Source organism: Aegilops tauschii, chromosome 3 (assembly GCF_002575655.3).
Source record: "Aegilops tauschii subsp. strangulata cultivar AL8/78 chromosome 3, Aet v6.0, whole genome shotgun sequence".
Lineage (NCBI taxonomy): Eukaryota > Viridiplantae > Streptophyta > Magnoliopsida > Poales > Poaceae > Aegilops > Aegilops tauschii.
In genome coordinates this window covers 189649365-189657832 of record NC_053037.3, presented here as the reverse complement: position 1 = coordinate 189657832, position 8468 = coordinate 189649365, and positions in this window count along the sequence as shown.

Here is an 8468-nt window from a genome sequence, read left to right as displayed (position 1 = left end):
TGAGAATTAAGAATAGAATGAGGTCTAGAGAGAAAACACTACCCATATGCTCATGAGACAAATTCAATCAATATCACTCAATCAATCCAAACAAGACAAAACAATCGATCTAACTAGCGTTACAAGTGCTTGAACTATTCTACTAAATGGGGGAAAACTACTACTGATATGGTGGTCTACTAAAAATTCTGATCCGTTGAAGACTCCATGATGTCTGCTCCAGCTTCATCAATCCAATCGTCTTCACTTGGTTCCGAGTCGGTGTCGTCGATGATGATGTAGTTATCCGGACAAGTGCATTCGTCGACTTCTGCTTCTGGTACTGGATTTCCCATGAATGATCCAATTTTATTCTCCAAGTCGTCAATCTTCCCTACTAGTGCGTTGATTTCCTCCAAATAATCTTCGCGTGTAGTCTTGAGTTCTTCTTGGAGTTCCTTGATCTTCGTGAATGCCTTCTTTAGTTCTTCCTTGTCCGTGCACATCTGGTTCTCCTGGCGACGAATATGTTGGTTCTGTTCCTGGATGAAAGCTGCAATAGATCCATCCTTCTTGGTCTTGATCATCTCCCATTGCGCGTCTCGACGTCCACAAATTTGGTAAATTGTATCCTTAAGCTCCTGGTGGTAGACTTCTCCAATGCGTCCCATGGCGATATGTGCGGCCATGCTCTTCCCTAAACTCCAAGTTGGTGCTTCGAAAACCAATCTTATGGGTTTCGTAATTGGCGCGAACGTCCTTCCTGGAATGATAACTTGAATCTTCCAGCTCTCCTCTTCAGGTAATGTAGCGTTGCAGGTTCCGGTGACGCTTGGTATTCCTATGTTCAAGTACTTGGTGACTTCCTTCAGGTGTCGTCCAAATGGCGTGTCTTCGTCGGGTTGCATGAACTTGCTCCTTACATTCGCCATTCCTAAAAGAGTAGAAAGTGGAGAGGAGTCAGAAATGAGAAGAGAGAAGCTTTCTAGGGCTTAAGCTTAGTGGTCGTGTCCTATAGTCAGCGTGTGCTCTGATACCAACTTTGTAGCGACCAGACCTCAAATGGCCTATGCTGCTGTGCACCAGTGTCATCCCTGGATCAGTAATGCTGACACGCACAGTACAAATGGAGGATTTATAACAGAGTAGCAATCACACACTTATTACATCGAATATCTCCGAAGAGACTAAGTATAATAAACATGGCTTAAGGCCATCTAATAACGATAACAGCGGAAGACTTGGAAGATAAGTGAGTCCATCAACTCCAGCGGCATCACTGAGTATAAGACCACGACCTAAGGCACCTTACTCGTCGTCTGAAAAGTCTGCAACATGAAACTTTGCAGCCCGAAAACGGGTCAGCACATGGAATATGCTGGCAATGTAACACATAGAGAATAATGAACAATAATAATGCTATACTATATGCATATATGGCTGGTGGAAAGCTCTATGGTTATAGTTTTGCGAAAAGCCAATTTTATCCTACTTCAAAGGAATAAATTTTATTTAACTATCATGGTGGTTGTGAAACATTGAGATGGTTGACAGCATCTCAATCCCAATTAAAAATCATCAATAACCCAACAAAATTAATTAGAAGTAACATAGTGTTGAGATTCACATGATAATCCAAGTACTAGATACTCAAGTTGTCCATAACCGGGGACACGGCTAATCATGATCAGTTTGTACACTCTGCAGAGGTTTGTGCACTTTTCCCACAAGACTTGATCTCCTCCGTTGGATTACTCGCACTACATGGTGTTTGAGTAACGGATGACCAAGACACAGTCTTTCAGAAGTGTTTGCACCTTACGTATGGGTAGACCGTTACACCTACTTTCCCCTACATCTGCTAGTCTACCACTGTAAGAGTTCACACAACTTAATCAACTATGCTAGAGCCCATAATAGCTTGCGGCTGCACACGGAAGTTTCTAGCATGAAAAATCTCATGATCCCTTTGAACCTGGGTGGCGGTCCAAAAGAAAAACAGGCAATCCTGGAATACCCAGGTACCTCAATCCACCCAGATGTGAGTTTAAGTTGCCACCTTAAGTAAACCATTAATTAACAATCTCACATCTGTCATGAATTTCACTCAAACCCAATCCATGTCTACGAGCATAGCATGGCAATAATAAAAGCAACGTAGAAGTAACTCCCAAGGGTTTGATAGAAAAACAGGTAATAGGTACTACCTCAACTACTTCCCAATACCCACAGTTTATTAGATCCTAATCATGCAATGTGTTTGAAGGAATAGATCTAATGCAATAAAACTGGGTATGAACGGGGTATGATCAAAGTGTTACTTGCCTTGCTGATGATCCGCAAAACCTAGCGATTCGAAGTAACAAGCGGCACACTCCGGGTACTCTATCGCAAACAAACAAGCATACAATCAGTACTCAACTAATGCACAGGTAAAACTCGAATGAAAGATCCAACCAGAAAGTTCAACTTAAGAACTCCGGTTTGCAAAAAGAATCAACTCGAAAGAAACAACGAAAGTCAAACGGCGGAAGAAAGAAACTTCGTTTGCTAATCTGGATCTAGGTCAAATTTTACTGTAGCAAAAACTTGTTTGAGTAGGTTAAACGGAAAGAGAATTTCGAGACGAAACTCTAGGCGCTTGAATCACCTGATTCCGATAAACGAGCGAGAAGTTAAACAGAAACGAAGATTCGATCAGAAATCGAATCTGAGAAAATAACGAGAAAAATCCGACGAAAAGAAAAACGGACGAACGGTTAAATAACGGACGTTCGTTAATAGAGAAAAACCGATGAACGCGTTCGTTAAAACGAACGGTTCGGTGAACGCTCGTAAAATAAGAAAACCGAAAAAAACCGATCTAGGGTTTTTTTTTAAACGAAGGGTTTTTTTTAAAAAAAACCGGTCAACGGGGCGAGATCTACCTCGTCGGGGTAGAGCTCCGGCGGGGCTCCGGCTAGCTCCGGCGAGGGCGGCGGGGCTCGGGCTCGGGGGCGGCGGCGGCGCCGGGCTCGGCGAGCGGCGGCGGCGCGGGTGCGGGCGGCGGGGTGCGGCGGCGGGTGCGGCGGCGGTGGTGAGAGGGAGGAGGCGAGGGGGGGGGGAATATATATGAGGGGGGGTGCTTGGAGGAGGGGCAAAGGCGGCGGCGGGCGGCGTGTCCGAGCCGGACTCCGGCGGCGGCGGGCGGCGTGCGGCGCGAGGAGACGACGGGCGGCGCGGGCGTTTCTTTTTTTTTAAAAAAAAAAAATTCTGCGAAGAAAAATGCGTAGAAAAATAAATAAAAATCAGAAAAATATGAAATAAATTTTCCCCGTCTAGTTAGAAAATCTAGAATAGGGTGAACATTTTTAAAATCAAAAATAAGTATTTTGAAAACACGCATATTTTTAAATGCAATAAAAATTACAAATAAAATCCAAATAATTTCCAAATAATGATTTTAACATTTTTCCTCCAGTATTTCAATTGTTTTGGAGAAGTCATATTTTCTCCTCTCGTTTATTTTAAGAATGAAATGTTTTTCCGGAGAGAAAAATAATTAAAATTCCCAATCCTCGTTTGAAAAATCAAATAAGAAAATTCGAGAAAATCCCCAACTCTCTCCGAGGGTCCTTGAGTTGCTTAGGATTTATCGAGGATTTGTCAAAATGCAATAAAACATGATATGCAATGATGCTCTATGTATAACATTCCAAATTGAAAATTTGGGATGTTACAGATAACGTAAGGGCCTTCCCATTTAGAGAGAAGTTTTCCTGGAAAAAATCTTAAACGAGAGTTCTATAGCAATACATAATCACCTACATTAAACTCACGCTTTTGTATCCTTTTGTCATGTCATCTTTTAACTTTTTCTTTAAACAACTTGGCATTCTCATAGGCCTGGGTTCTCCATTCATCAAGTGACTAATGTCAAATAACCTCTTCTCACCGGCAAGTTTGAAATCATAGTTGAGCTCTTTAATAGCCCAATAAGCCTTATGTTCTAGTTCGAGAGGTAAGTGACATGCTTTTCCATAAACCATTTTATACGGAGACATACCCATAGGATTTTTATATGCAGTTCTATAGGCCCATAATGCATCATCAAGTTTCTTGGACCAATTCTTTCTAGATCTATTAACAGTCTTTTGCAAAATTAATTTGAGTTCTCTATTACTCAATTATACTTGACCACTAGACCATGGGTGATAAGGGGATGCAATTCTATGATTAACATCATACTTAGCAAGCATTTTACGGAAAGCACCATGAATAAAATGTGAACCACCATCAGTCATTAAATATCTAGGGACTCCAAACCTCGGAAAAATAACTTCTTTAAGCATCTTAATAGAGGTGTTATGATCAGCACGACTAGTTGGAATAGCTTCTACCCACTTAGTAACGTAATCAACAGCAACTAAAATATGTGTGTATCCATTAGAGGCAGGAAAAGTTCCCATATAATCAAAGCCCCAAACATCAAATGGTTCAATAACAAGTGAATAATTCATAGGCATTTCTTGACGTCTACTAATATTACCAATTCTTTGACATTCATCATAAGAAAGGACAAACTTACGGGCATCCTTGAAGAGAGTAGGCCAATAAAAACCGGATTGCAATACCTTATGTGCAGTTCTATCTCCAGCGTGGTCTCCTCCATAAGCCTCGGAGTGACACTTGCGTAGGATATGTTCCTGTTCATGCTCAGGTACACAACGTCTAATAACACCATCTACTCCTTCTTTATAAAGATGTGGGTCATCCCAAAAGTAATGTCTCAAGTCATAGAAAAACTTTTTCTTTTGCTGGTATGTGAAACTAGGTGGTATAAATTTAGCAACAATATAATTAGCATAATCAGCATACCATGGAGTAGTACGAGAAGCATTTATGACATTTAATTGTTCATTAGGGAAGCTATCATCAATAGGTAGTGGGTCATCAAGAACATTCTCTAGCGTAGACAAGTTCTCTGCAACGGGGTTCTCAGCTCCCTTTCTATCAATAATATGCAAATCAAATTCTTGTAGCAAGAGAACCCATCTAATAAGTCTAGGTTTAGCATCTTTCTTTTCCATAAGATATTTAATAGCAGCATGATCCGTGTGAATAGTTACTTTAGAATCAACAATATAAGGCCTGAACTTATCACAAGCAAATACAACTGCTAGGAATTCTTTTTCAGTAGTAGCATAATTTCTCTGAGCATTGTCTAGAGTTTTACTAGCATATTGAATAACATTTAATTTCTTATCAATTCTTTGCCCTAGAATAGCACCTACATCATAATCACTGGCATCACACATAATTTCAAAAGGTAAATTCCAATCTGGTGGCTGAACAATAGGTGCAGAGATCAATGCTTTCTTAAGTATTTCAAATGCTTCTACACAATCATCATCGAAGACAAAAGGTATATCTTTTTGTAATAAATTAGTCAGAGGCCAAGAAATTTTTGAGAAGTCCTTAATGAACTTCCTATAAAAACCGGCATGACCAAGGAAACTTCTTATACCTTTGATGTCCTTGGGACATGGCATCTTCTCAATAGCATCAACTTTAGCTTTATCAACTTCAATACCTCCCTCATAAATTCTATGCCCCAAGACAATACCTTCATTAATCATAAAGTGGCACTTTTCCCAATTCAAGACAAGATTAGTTTCTTCACATCTCTGCAAAACTCGATCAAGGTTGCTCAAGCAATCATCAAAAGAGGATCCATAAACGGAGAAATCGTCCATGAAAACCTCACAAATATTTTCACAAAAGTCAGAGAATATAGCCATCATGCATCTTTGAAAGGTAGCAGGTGCATTACATAAACCAAATGGCATACGTCTATAAGCAAAAGTACCGAAAGGGCAAGTAAAAGTGGTCTTTGATTGATCATCGGCTGACATAGGTATTTGAGAGAGACCAGAATAACCATCTAGAAAGCAAGAATGTGTATGTTTGGATAATCTTTCTAGCATTTGATTGATGAAAGGTAAGGGGTAATGTTCTTTTTTAGTAGCCTTATTTAATTTGCGGAAATCAATTACCATCCTATAACCTGTAATATTTCTTTGCGGAATCAATTCATCTTTATCATTAGGAACGACAGTAATACCTCCCTTCTTAGGGACACAATGGACAGGACTTACCCACTGACTATCAGCAACGGGATAAATTATACCTTCCTTAAGGAGATTTAGTATTTCCTTTCTTACCACTTCTTTCATCTTAGGATTCAGCCATCGTTGGTGATCACGAACTGGTTTGGCATCTTTCTCCAAATTTATTTTGTGTTGACATAGTGTGGGACTAATGCCCTTAAGATCATCGAGAGTATATCCAATTGAAGGAAATATGCCCTAGAGGCAATAATAAAGTTATTATTTATTTCCTTATATCATGATAAATGTTTATTATTCATGCTAGAATTGTATTAACCGGAAACATAATACATGTGTGAATACATAGACAAACAGAGTGTCACTAGTATGCCTCTACTTGACTAGCTCGTTAATCAAAGATGGTTATGTTTCCTAGCCATAGACATGAGTTGTCATTTGATTAACGAGATCACCTCATTAGGAGAATGACGTGATTGACTTGACCCATTCCGTTAGCTTAGCACTCGATCGTTTAGTATGTTGCTATTGCTTTCTTCATGACTTATACATGTTCCTATGACTATGAGATTATGCAACTCCCGTTTACCGGAGGAACACTTTGTGTGCTACCAAACGTCAAAACATAAATGGGTGATTATAAAGGTGCTCTACAGGTGTCTCCAAAGGTACTTGTTGGGTTGGCGTATTTCGAGATTAGGATTTGTCACTCCAATTATCGGAGAGGTATCTCTGGGCCCACTCGGTAATGCACATCACTATAAGCCTTGCAAGCATTGTGACTAATGAGTTAGTTGCGGGATGATGTGTTACGGAACGAGTAAAGAGACTTGCCAGTAACGAGATTAAACTAGGTATCGAGATACCGATGATCGAATCTCGGGCAAGTAACATACCGATGACAAAGGGAACAACGTAAGTTGTTATGCGGTCTGACCGATAAAGATCTTCGTAGAATATGTGGGAGCCAATATGGGCATCCAGCTCCTGCTATTGGTTATTGACCGGAGACGTGTCTCGGTCATGTCTACATAGTTCTCGAACCCGTAGGGTCCGCACGCTTAACGTTACGATGATAGTTTTATTGAGTTTTGATGTACCGAAGGAGTTCGGAGTCCCGGATGAGACCGGGGATATGACGAGGAGTCTCGAAATGGTCGAGACATAAAGATCGATATATTGGACGACTATATTCAGACTTCGAAAAGCTTCCGAGTGATTCGGGTATTTTTCGGAGTACCGGAGAGTTACGGGAATACGTATTGGGCCTTACTGGGCCATACGGGAAAGAAGGAAAAGGGCCTCAAGGTTGGCCGCACCCCTCCCCTTGGTCTGGTCCGAATTGGACTAGGGAAGGGGGGCGCCCCCTTCCTTCCTTCTCTTTTTCCCTTCCTCTTTTCCTATTCCATATGGGAGGTGGAATCCTACTAGGACTAGGGAGTCCTAGTAGGACTCCACACTTGGTGCGCCCCCTCCTAGGGCCGGCCTCCTCCTCCCTTGCTCCTTTATATACGGGGGCAGGGGGGCACCCTAGAGACACAACAATTGATCCTTGAGATCTCTTAGCTGTGTGCGGTGCCCCCTCCACCAAATTACACCTCGATAATACCGTTGCGGAGCTTAGGCGAAGCCCTACGTCGGTGGAACATCATCATCGTCACCACGCCGTCGTGCTGACGAAACTCTCCCTCAACACTCGGCTGGATCGGAGTTCGAGGGACGTCATCGAGCTGAATGTGTGTAGAACTCGGAGGTGCCGTACGTTCGGTACTTGATCGGTCGGATCGTAAAGACGTACGACTACATCAACCGCGTTGTGATAACGTTTCCGCTGTCGGTCTACGAGGGTACGTGGACATCACTCTCCCCTCTCGTTGCTATGCATCACCATGATGTTGCGTGTGCGTAGGATTTTTTTTGAAATTACTACGTTCCCCAACAGTGGCATTCGAGCCTGGTTTTATGCGTTGATGCTATGCACGAGTAGAACACAAGTGAGTTGTGGACGATATAAGTCATACTGCTTACCAGCATGTCATACTTTGGTTCAGCGGTATTGTGAGATGAAGCGGCCCGGACCGCCATTACGTGTACGCTTACGCGAGACTGGTTTCGCCATTCGGAGCACTCGTTGCTTAAAGGTGACTGGCGGGTGTCTGTCTCTCTCACTTTAGTTGAACCAAGTGTGGCTACGCCCGGTCCTTGCGAAGGTTAAAACAAAACCAACTTGACAAACTATCGTTGTGGTTTTGATGCGTAGGTAAGAACGGTTCTTGCTAAGCCCGTAGCAGCCACGTAAAACTTGCAACAACAAAGTAGAGGACGTCTAACTTGTTTTTGCAGGACATGTTGTGATGTGATATGGTCAAGACATGATGTGAT